Source organism: Cavia porcellus, unplaced genomic scaffold, assembly GCF_034190915.1.
Source record: "Cavia porcellus strain 051 isolate PalLab524CR breed Dunkin Hartley unplaced genomic scaffold, mCavPor4.1 scaffold_1, whole genome shotgun sequence".
NCBI lineage: Eukaryota > Metazoa > Chordata > Mammalia > Rodentia > Caviidae > Cavia > Cavia porcellus.
In genome coordinates this window covers 137,440,034-137,452,893 of record NW_026947484.1, presented here as the reverse complement: position 1 = coordinate 137,452,893, position 12,860 = coordinate 137,440,034, and positions in this window count along the sequence as shown.

The following is a 12,860-nucleotide window of genomic DNA, read 5'->3' as shown; positions in this document are numbered from 1 at the left end:
TCTTCAAAGACCAAAGGCGTCTGTGTGCTGGTCAGTGTCAAGAGGAACACAGACACACTTATCTCTAGCATTACATAATGAAAACAGAAAAGAGAAGTTATTTGGGGGAAATCTTACACATTTATTTGAAGAAAGCAGGGAAATCTTCAGGTTCTTGGCACAGTACTTAGGCCAGAACAGCCACACTGGACTCCATGGGTCCAAGTGTTCCAGGAGAGTATGATCTCTCTGCCCTCATTACAATGGAAAGTGATCCTTCCCCACAGTAACACTCCAGATTTTCATGAAAACACATGCTACCTATCATACTATGGATATCCCCCATTAATGTCTTTGTTAAAAAAGGAAGACCCTAAACCTCAGAAAAGGTAATAGATGATTATTCTGCCAAGAGCTTCAGGATGTGTCCTTTAGGATGTGCATTTGCTCAGTAAAGAAAAAGGAGTAATACCAGCTCCCTGACATGCATGAGAAGAAGCTGCAGGACTCTCTTCAAATCTGCATTAACACAAGTGAACAATTGCCCCAGAAGGAAGATTGTCTCAATCTTCCTGCCTCTAGCTAATTTTGATTTGTAACCCAAGAGCCACTCTTTTGAGGGATGGTAAGATTGGTGCCAGGGGATACTTTGCTTTAGGAAGAAAAAAGCAAGCATTTGTTAGGCCTAGTTCAAAGTGATAATGTTGAAAAATAGAAGAACAAGTCTCTCCAAAGTCAACATAGCTTGATGTTTGGCCTAATCTAATCAATCTGACAGGTTCTATGCTTGTTCCTGAGAAAAGATGGGAAGGAGATATTCTGGATGGGATCTGGAAAGACAGAGAGAAAACATCTACTCAACTAATGGGTCAAATAATCCAAGAATCTATTAATAAAAGATTGGTGATTTTTGCTAAATATGGTCATGCGGGCCTATAATCCTAGTACTCTGGGAGGCTGAGAAAGGAGAATTTCAAGTTCAAGACAATCCTCAGCAACTTAGAAAGACGCTGTCTCAAAAAAAATTTAATTTAAAAATAAATAGAAATGTAGGGGCTGGGGTTTTAGCTCAGTGGCATAAGCACCTGCCTTGCAAGCAGGCGGTCGTGAGTTCGATCCCTGGTACCAATAAAAATGAAAAAGACAAAATAAATAAATAAATAAATAAAAATAAATAGAAATGTAGATGAGTGCCAAGGCCCTGGGTTCAATCGCCAGCACCACAACAAACAAAAACCCAGATGATTCTCAGTTTTCCTGAGTCAGTGATGCTCAAAGGAACTTAGGTATGTACATACAATAAAATTTATTAACAATTTAAAATTTCATATGGAAAAATAATTCTAAATCTATCTCTCTAGCCAAGTGTGGTGACACACAACTGTAATCCCAGCACTTGAAAGGCTGAGGTAGGAAGATTGCTGTGAGTTTGAAGCCAGCCTGGGCTACAAAGGGCCTGAACTATCTAGTGAGCCCCTATCTCAAAAGAAAACAACAACAACAACAAAAATCTATCTCTCTAATAAATTATATCTGTACGTGCTCTAGTTTCCATCCATTGCATACGTATGTTATATAGCTGCAGTCATAGACTTTGCCCTGAGTAAACATATAGGGTTATGTACCTAGAGATTTACTAACCTGAGGAAGTAACTGCCTTGACCTATTGCCATACATTTCACTTGAGACATTTTCTGTCTGAAGCACTAAGCCTGTATTTCCTACTAGTAAATGACCAAGTTGCACACCAGGCTGTATATATATAATTTTATAAAGGAACAGTGTTGTAGAATTTGGTAAGGAACTGTAGATTTAAAATTGGTGGGTCTGAGACATGAGGAAGAACTAATTATAAGAAAAAAAAAGAGGATCTCTTACTTTCATAGTATGTGCTGGCTTGTACTAACATCATCATTGGGCTAGGGATGTGGTTCAGTGATAGAGTGCTTGCCTAGTATGCACACCCCTGAGTTTGATTTCCAGTACTGCCAGAAACAAAACATAACATCATTATTAAAATGGAGTGTTATCAATAAGCAAATCTTGGAAGCAGCCTATAAGTCCATCAACAAATGAATGGGTAATTAAAATGTGGTATTTATGCACAATGAAGTATTATTCTGACATAAAAAAGGATAAACCTTGAATCATTTGTAGGAAAATGGATGCTCCTTGAGACCATAACATTAAGTGAAATAAGTCACACACATGGGTTTTTTTGGGTTTTTTTTTTTTTTTGGTCTTTTTCGTTTTTTTTTATCGGTACCAGGGATCAAACTCACGACTGTCTGCTTGCAAGGCAGGCGCTTATGCCGCTGAGCTAAATCCCCAGCCCCATTTTTTTTTTTTGCACATGTTTAAATATCACATGGCTTCTTATATGAGAAACTCAAAATATAAATGAATAGCAAAATAAAAAACAGACAATAGGAAACAGCAAGATAGACCTTTAGCATATGGAAAGGAACAAAGAGATGGAGGGGGCAGAAAAAGGGGAGGAAAGGAGTTTTTTAAGAAGGGAATTATGATGTGTTATATACACATACAAAGTCCCTATGAAGACCATGATATGATTATGTACTATAAACATGTACCCAAAAAAATTACACATAGATAATTATATAGAAATTCAAGAGAGAAGAAGAGGGAAAGTAGGGCAAGAATATAAAAAAAGAATTAGGATATGTCGTATACATATGTCAACCCCCCAAGATGAATGTAACCATGAACTAATAAAAATGCTATGATTTGAATCTTAAATGTCCACAAAGGAAGGTAGAAAAGAATTCACATCATTAAGGATGTGTCCATGAAGGGGATACTGGGACCCCTAATCCCTTCCTGTCTCTCTGATTTTGCTTCCTGGCTGCCATGAAGTGAATGGACCTCTCTACCTCATATTCCCACCATTATGTACTGTGCCAGCAGAGGCCCCAAACAATAGAGCCAAATGAGCATGGACCAGAACTTCTGCATTATGGGTAGGTGTAAAATGACCCCCAGAAGTCTCATGTGTTCAGAAGTGAGGCTGCAGGAAGGTGGCTGGGTAATAGGGGTGCTAGCCTTATCAGTGTATTAATTCAATGATGGGTTCATAGATGAATGTGCTCTTGGGTGGAGGGACCTGGCTGGAGATGGGTCACCAGAGGCATGACCTGGAACAGTGGATTCTTATCTCTAGCTTCTCCCTTATTGCTCTATGTTTTCCAGTTGTCATGCATTGAGTAGCTTTCCTGGCCGTGGCTTTTCTACCTGGGAGCCAGGCAGTCACAAACTAAATTTCCTAAACACTGAGCTAAATTAAACCTCTCTTCCTTTCAATTGTGGATGTCAGAGATTTTGTCCCAGTGACAGGAAATCTGACTAACACATTTTGAAACTGTGAACCAAAATGAATCTTTCCTCCTTGATTATCCCAGGTATTTCTGTCACAGATAGAAAGCTGACTAACACGTGGGGCTATTAATAACAGTTACTTCACAGGGCTTCTGTGAGGAATAAAAGATGTGCAATTGCATTGCAACTTACGAAAAGAAATAAACATAATAAAAACATGAGGAAAAACTATGATTATTGCTCATGGGCTATATCTCTCACTAAACTCCAAATTCTTGAAAAACCAGTTCTGTTTTGTAGCCTTTTTGCTCCACCTTATTTCCCCTTTCTCCATAATACCACCCACTCCAGCAAACTGCTATAATATACAGTCAGAAATAGAGCTCTCTTGGAGCTGAGAGAAATAAACAACTATTTTTTGTAGGATTGTCAGGGATATTTCACGAAGACTTTTATAAGTGTAATAATGGGGATCTGGGAGCTATTTTTAATATTTTATGAAAATCTAATCTGAAATACAGTTATCAGCAGTAAAGCTTTATAAGCCAAATAAAACATCAAGGTCTTCTCTGTTTTATCTTTTTTAATAATTTTCATTGGAATAGAATTATATAAAAACAACTATGCATCTCAGAGAAAAAATAATTATTGCTTTATTTAATAAATATCATGAGAAAGCCCAGAGTGGCTACAGGGTACAAAAAGATTAAAAAAAATCATATCATTGCCTCTAAAGAATTCACAGTCCAGGGAACTTCCAGGAAGATGGCAAAGTAGTAAACAGCAGAGAAACACTCTCCAAGATTTGCTGTCCAATCATTAGAATACAGCAACATGAGGGAAAAAAGGAGGAGGGAAGAGGGTCCCCAAGACCCAGCAAGGTCTGAAGTGAGAATTGATGCCCACAGGAAGAGAAAAGAGAAGGATCTCAACAGAGAAGATGGAGGTGACACCTGTGAGTCCTGGCTCACAGCATGAAAGGCATGACTCAAACCAGCAGAATCACAGCGTCTACTGGGGACCCCAGAGTCCTCCAGAGTCAGTGGATGCACCAGATGTCAGTGGATGTAGCAGACTTCTGTGGCTGGTGAGTTACTTGGAGAGAGCAATTGTCCAGTCACCATATTGGAGAGGGGCCAGTTAAGCTCAGAACTCAGAGCAGCTGCAAGCAGATTCTATCTAGCAGCTCCCAGTGCCAGGGGGAGGCAGAACTGAGTTTGATTTGGCAAGAGGTCAAGGAGCCACGTTCAACCTGGCAGGAGGCATGCTCAATGGTGCAGGCGACAAATCTGACTCCAGTTTCACAGTCCAACCTGGCCTGAACTTCAGTAACACTAAAGGTGCAGGATTCCTGGGATTACCCACTACCCCAGTGTAGATCTACTGCTGACTTGCTGGAGATGAATCAACACAGATCTGGGCTCTGTCCGTCCACTCTGTCTACCAGTAACAGCAGAGACACACCTGAAGTTGACTTTTTTGTTCTTTTCTTATTTTTTCCTTTTTTCTTGATTGTTCTGCCATGTATGAGAGTAAACATTGGCTCTAGTTTTTTGTTGTTGTTTTTCTTGTTGTTCTCTTCTGTTCTTGTTTTTAATTTTTTCCTCTCTATTTTTTGTCTTCTTCGTCAGTTTCCCAGTTCTTATAATTTTTGTCTTCCAGCTTTGTTTCTAATCTCTTCCTCTTCTTTTATTTCTCTATTTTTCCACCTTAACCCCTTTTAGATTTCCTCTCTAGAGAGTAAAATCATCATATTGAAGACATATTTACTGTACACAATATTCTGGTTTGTTTTAGATTTGTTTATATGGCCACAAATCTAGTTCATACGGTTAAAAGTGGGTAACTAATAATTATTAAAGTTTGTCATTCTCTAGGCTGTATTTGATGCTACTGTTTTCATTCCTTGTACTACATTAGCCAAGATGATATAATTGTTCTAATCAGTTATACTTCCTGGTATGCCAAGCCTGAGATTTCCCAAGGGTCATAAACAATAATACAGGCCAGTGCCAAAGAACCAGGGACGAAGCCACATAGCCAGTAACTTCCTATACTCATTAAATTTAAGAGGTAGGATCTTGCAACAAAATGCAAGCAAAATCCAAAATCCAGCTACACCTAGAAGACCTGTCTGAGAAGTGGTCTTTTCCTAAGGGTTTAACTACCAGCAATAAAGCTACCTATCATAAGCAATTTACAAGCATCAACCCAGAAATTAAACTAAAAAAAAAGCAAGAAAATGAGAAGACATAGAAGCAAGATGCAACCCCAGATGTTTATCAAAGGCAAACTCAGGGCCAGTGAAGTAGAATAATTCAAAAGCAATCACCTGGACTCTGAAGTGACAACATCAGAAGTAACAAAGCAGATGATGGAGGTTCTAGAAAACAATTTAGGGAGAAATAATTTCACAAATAACTACAGAGATGGTGTCCATACTGAAGGATATGGTTAGTGAATATAGCATGGATAGAAACAAAAAATAGAACAGCTTAGGAAAATGATGAAAACTATAAATTCCCAGCATAGGAAAGAATTGTAATCCATGAAACAGAATCAAACATATCCAGAAGATTAAAAACTCCATTGAAAGTATATGCAGCAGAATGAGACAATGTGAGATATAAATGTATTAGATATAAAAGACAGAATTGTACTTAGTGATCATGAAGAGAAATATGTCTTAAAAATAGCAAGGGACCATGAAATTTCAATCTAACTGCTGCTAGATGATACAAAGAATAACATAAGATTGATTGGAGTCATTGAAAAAGCAGGAGATAATACAAACAACATAAAAAACCTGTTCACGAAAGTAATGGCAGAGGCCATGATCAGAAAGTTTCCAGTAAGGGCAGGGAAAACAGCCAGATATGCCCCATGCATTTCCCACAGGCCACCATTAGAGACCCTTGCTTCCTTCAGGCAGCTAGTCCCCACTGGGAGAATCAGATAAACACAGCCATGTGTGCCTGCCACCATAAGTGGAATCCTGGTGTAGATACACAGGCTGAGAAAAGCAGCCCCACTACCAAGCACTCCTTGCCACTGGGGAAACTTTAATGTAGCTGCACTAGTGTGGAGAAGCCCACCCCATGCATTGCTCCCTCTCTGGGAACCTGGGTTCAGAGAAACCCAGGTACTTGGCTCATTCTCCTACACTGCGGAGGGGCAGCCAATGTGGGAAGTGCCTGGGACCCCACAATTCACTTGGCTGGAGGAATTCAGGAAAATGTCAAGATGAAGGAGCAAAAGTCAATCTCAGACCTCCAGCCCACACAGAACAAGTCTGGAAAGTATAGACATGGAATAAAGGAGGTCAGACACTTTAAATCTCCTAGAAGATAGCAACTGAAGTAAAGAAAAACTTCATGAGATTACAAAAGTAACCAGATCAGAAATATCTTCTCAGGTGAAAGAAGAAATCACAAATGTAATGAAAGAACTGCTAAGCATATCTAAAGAAGACATAGATAAGAAAGAGGAGCACAGAAAAATGATGAACACCTTGAGTGAACAATATAGGAAGAAATTAAAATGTATGAAACAGATTCAAAGAGATATCCAGGAAATTAAAAGTTGATCGAGAGCTAGTGAAATCACTTAAAAGAGATTGAAGATAAACTTTCAGACCTTGAAGACAGGATTAAAGCTAGCAATTGTGAAAGGAAAGATCTTGTAAAAATAACAAGGAACCAAGAAATAACAATTCAACAGCTGCAAGACAATGCAAATTGAAATAAGAGTGATAGGTACCAATGAAGAAGCAAGGGTCAACACAAATGAAATTAAAAGGATATTTACAGAAGTAATAGCAGAAAACTTCCAAACATGGGGAAAGGATCTGGCATACAGATAAGTGAAGCATATAGCACTCCAACTATCCATAACCAAAGTAAATCTACACCCAGACATGTAATAATCAAGATCCTGGAAAGTATGAACAAGAATAGAATATTAAATCTGTTAAAGAAAAGAAACAGATCACCTATAAAAAAAACCAATCAGAATCACAGCAGACTTGTCAGCACAAACCATCTAGTCAAGAAGAGTTTGGAGTGAAGTGTTTCGAACCCTGAAAGAAAACAACTTCCAACCCAGATTGACCTACTCTGCAAAACTATCTTTCATAGTTGATGGAAAAATAAGATACTTCCATGATAAAGAACTGAAGGAATTCATGACCACCAAATCAACCCTACAGAGAGTGCCCTACAGAAAGTCCTAAAGCATATTCTAGAGAGAGATAAAGATGATCATGGTTCCAGGAATAGCAGCAGAGAAAGATCACCAAACAAGATAGGCAACTGATTGAAGGGGAAAAGTGGAGGGCCAACAACAGGAGGATAGCAGGGCAGAGACAAACCAATGCATGCCCATTGTAACCAATAATGTAGATGGCCTCAATTCAGCAATAAAAAGAAACAGGAAGAGTGGATCCAAAAACAAGATCCATCAATAAACTGTATACAAGAAACACATTTAACTCAAAAGGAAATTCACGGACTGAAAATCAAAGGAGAGAAAATTCCATGTGTCAAATGACCACAAAAAAATCAAGGGCAACTTGCGCGTCAACCCCAGAATGGATAAGGAAGATATGGTATTATCAAACAGTGGAAAGATACCCAGCTATCAAGTATGAGAATCTTGAGGCTCTTGTGGGTAAATGGATGCAACTGGAAATCATGTTCATGGATGAAACAGTTTGAACTCCTATGGATGAACACTAGCATAAAAAACAGAAGGAGTTAGTGGGATCCAAAAACACAATCGATATTATACAAGTGATAGGGGAGGAAACACCTAGGAGGTGAAGGTGGTAACTAATGTTAATTTCTTATTGTCTTGTCTTGAACTCTTGTAATGTTTTCACAATTTTGTTAGGTTTGTTTCTGTTCTGTCTTGTTTTGTTAGATTTTACTGTCTGAGGGTATGGGCAGCTATCTTGACCATAATGGAATGCATTGTGGTAATTACGGATTTGTTTTCTGTTACCTCATTTTGAAGCCCTATAATGCTTTCATTCTTTTGTGTAATTGGTTTTATTCTGTTTGGTTTGGTTTGGTTTCATTACGTGTGGGGTATGAACAGCTATCTTGAAGAAAACAAGACATTATAGTAACCATTGTTCATTTCCTGTTATCCGATTTTGAAGTCCTATAATGCTCTCATTCTTTTGTTTTGTTTGGTTTTAGTCTATTTTCTATTATTTGATATCATTGTGTATGAGGGTATGGACAGCTATTTTGAAGAGAACAAGAGACATTATTGTAGCCATTGGTGATTTCCTATTGTCTTGTTTTGAAGTACCACAATACTTTCATTCTTTTTTATTGGTTTTATACTATTTTGTTTTGTTTGGTTGTACTGTGTGTGAAGGTATGGACAACTATTTCAAAGAAAACAAGCGACATCATGGTAGCCACTGTTGATTTCCTATTGTGAAGTCCTATGTTGCTTGCATTGTTCTGATTTACTTTGTTCTGTTGTTTTGTTTTATTCTCATAAAAATTAAATAAAAAGAATTTCTGAGATTTATCCAGAGTTTGAAAAGCAAGACCAGATATGGTCCATGCAGATAGTAAATAATGCAAAAGACTAGAGGTGAGAGGAACTGTGGCTCAGTAGGGCCCTAGAGCAAAAACTGCAGTGTATGGGTAAGTACAAATAGGGTGTGGAGAAGAACAATGGGTGGCCTTTGCCCTGTGTTTCACTTTGAAGAAATTCAGTCCTAGAAATCATTTGAACAAATAATGCAATGAACCTCTTATATATTCTTCAAAAAGAGAACATACACACAGACACACAAACACACACAGATGGAGAGAGGAAAAGAAAGAAAAGAAATAAAGGGAGAGGAGGGAGAGTGAGAGGGATATGGGAGGGAAGGAGAGAGAGAAAAAGTGAAAGAGAAAGGAAAGGAGAGGAAAGAATGAATGAATTTGGCAAAATATTAACTGGTTGTTCATTGCGGAGGTGTCCTTTTGTTATCACTCAGCTACTCCCTCTATCCTAACCTGTAGTAAATCTTTGTTGTGTACTCCTTTATCTCCTTGGGAAACTGAAGATTAATTGATCAAAAATTAAAAGTTGAGTTGTTATGTATGTACTTGAAAAATTTCTAGTGCACCTAAACTAGTGGTTACAACCTTTTATGACAAACCTTCAAAGAACATTTCTAGACATCCCTCCCCACCATCAGAGCCTTTAACCCATAAATATACTATATATCTGGGACTGCACTAGACAGACAGTCAAAGAAAATTTCTTTCACATACTAAGAACCAATTTTGCTATTTATAGGCAATACTGCTCCCACTGAGAGTGTGTAAGATAAACATCTCACACAAAAGAGGAATATATCAGATTATAATTGAATGAATTCCTGCTCCAATTAGTTTTCAAAAACATTATTAATATATTATCTGCTCATACAAATTTAAAGTCAGATAAATTTTAAATATTCTAACAAAAACGTTTTTGACTTGTAATGCTGTTTTATTTCTTTTAAGTAAATCTTTTTCATTATAAGAAAGCCACATGGGACCATTTGTATATATTCTAGAGAACACAAGACAGTGATAAAATACTGAATTAGTAAACTGTCACCTAGCCCCGACAAAACAATTTAAATGACTTATGTGCTAGTTGGGAGGTGGGGCTAGGGATAGGAAAGTATGCCAACCCCAAGTAGTCTTGGGCAGCAGAGGTTACAAATGAAAGCAGGTAAACCCTAGAGAAGAAATGCTCTTTGTTTAAAGGCAACAAAATCTGGACAGGTGTTGGAATGGAAAGGTTGTTTTAAAAATAAACTCTACTGAGAACACTGTTTTTCTAAAGTCTAGACCAAAGCTCTCCAATAGAAATTCATTGTTAGCAAATATGGAATTTTGTTCTAGTAACCACAGTAAAAAACAAAAACTACAAAGGGATCTAGGCATGGTGGTATATCCTATTAATACCAGCAACCTAGGAAGCTGAGGCAGGAGGATCAAATGTTCAAATTCATCTTAGCAACTATGGTGGTTAGGGTTAAGTGTCAACTCAATTGGCTCTGCTATATGCCTTGGGGATTGTTGGAGCACATTACCTACTGAGTGTGTCTTGTGGGTCACAGACATGTGACACTGGGCTCTGTATTTGGTCCTTCAACTGTTCTTTGATGCTGCTCCCCAACTCCACTTCCTGGCCACCATGAACTAATCAACTTTCCTCTGCCATAGCCTTTCCCCATGACATTCCTGCTTTGGAGCCTGCCACCCATATCCTGCATCATGAACTAAATCAAATCTCTCCTTTAAATTGTGGATGTCAGGTATTGTGTCCTAACAATAGAAAAGTTAACTAACATAGAAAATTGGTACTAATGGATTATGTATGCAGTGATTGTAAAAGATGATGTGGTTTCATAGCCTTTAGAATCCACTTGCGGGAGGCATTTAGAAAGTTTGCAGATGTGGGTTAGAGAAGCTGAAAGCTAAGGCAATGTTGATAGGAATTCAAACAGCGAAGGCCAGATTCAGGTTTAAGTTGGGAAAAAGACTTATTGGAAGTGGACTAGAGGCCGTATGTGTTACATTGTGGCAGAAAAATCTGTCTACATTTTGCCCATGTCCTTAGACTTTGTCAGAGACTGAGATTAAGTGTGGTGTATTAAGTGATTTGGAAAATGAAATTTCAAATCAGCCCAACATTCTCCAGCCAGTTTTATAGTGAGAATCAAGGGCAAAGGGCAAAGCACAAAAATTTAAAAAATATTTTGGTCCAGAAAGAACCGAATGAAAAATTGGGGCCAACAGAGGTGTGGTTGATTAAAAGATTAGCACTGTTAAAAATAAACCAAGTACTTTGCACAGACATGAAAAGAAAGATACTTCAAGGACATCTCAGGACTCAGCAAGATCCTACCCATTATAGGGTACAAAAGTGTTAACCTTTCATTTAAGACGAGAATCCCTAAAGAGACCTGAAGAGAACCCTACTCAAGAAGGGCCTGCTAAGGAACTGATTTTCCAAGGTTCATTTCACTTGTGTTCAGCCATCCAGACACTGAGAGTTTTCTTTAGCTGTAGTCCAAGGGGTCCTGGCTACCTCTCCTCCTGACAGCAGACCTTGTAATCCTTATACTGCTGGTTTTATGGGTACATAGAATGCAAGAGGTGTGAAATCAGGAAAACTTCCAATTAGATTTCAAAAGAAAGGCTGGAGGAGCTGCTGAGAGGGCAGTGTATGAAGCTGTGGGTATGGAGCTGAAGATGCAGTAGAGACCCCAGGATATGAGAGACGCCAAGAACATGGTATCTGCTGAAGGAAGCTATATAGTCGGTGAATGGATCCTGTCCAAGAGGGAGGCAGGCCTGCAACCAGCAAGGCTAAAGGCACCAAGCCCTTCAGAACTCATATTTTACCATAGTGTACCCCAGATGCTGGATATGGACCTACAGGACTTGATGTTTGTCCTCCTGGGTTTTGGTTTTACTTTGACTCAGTTATTTTTAAGCCTTATTTTTCTCCATTTTGGAATGGGAAAGTTTACCCTATACCATTGTTTCTTGGGATTAACCAACTTTTTTTTTCCAGAGGTCTGCCTTGAGTCTTAGAAACTTTGACTTGAACTCTTAATAACAGCTAGACCTACTGATACTTTGAGGAAGTGATTGCTGCATTTATGATTGTACACAGAATAGTATATTAAGTGAAATTGTGAACTTACTATTTATTTGGACATTAAATACAGTTTAAAGAGATGTGTTTGCATAGGAAATTGACTAAGGTTGGAAAGTGGGGGTTAAGGCTGAGTAGCAATTTAATTTACCCCACAATCTGTCCTGGAGATTGATGGCGCATACTTCTAAGATGTGCCTACGTGATTTCCACAGAAGTGTGACTGGAGGGTCTCTATCTAGTCCCTCATCCCATCCCTTCTAGTGCTGCTCCCCTACTCGGCTCCTTGTCACTATGAACTAAGCACCACTGTCCCACCATGCCTTTCTGTCATGATGCTCTTGTCTCGAAGCCTGCCAACCATGTTCTCAATCCTCTGAAACAGTAAGCTACCTTAATGGTGCCTCCTTTAAATTGTGGGTGTTGGGTATTGTGCCTTGGTGATAGGAAGGCTGATTAATACAATTTAGCAATTTCTTGCCTCAAAAAAATATTGAAGGAGGGGCTAGGAATGTAGCTCAGTGTGAAGACACTGGATTCAATTACCAGCACCACAAAAAAAGAAAACTGAAAAATACGTTTAATAACAGCCTTGAACAGATTTTATTTTTATTAGAATGTTATCATGATTAGATAAACTGTAGTCTAGCCTCACAACGAAATATTATTCAAAACTAAAAGAAATGACCTAGCAAGCCAGAAATTGCATAAAGAAAACCTGAATGTATATTATTAAGTGAAAGGAGGCAATCTGAAAAGACAACATACTACATGATGCCAACTATATAACTTTGAGAAAAGGCAAATCTATAGAGACAGTTAAAAAGATCAGTAGTTGCCAGCAGTATGAAAGGACGGAGAAATAAATAAATAAA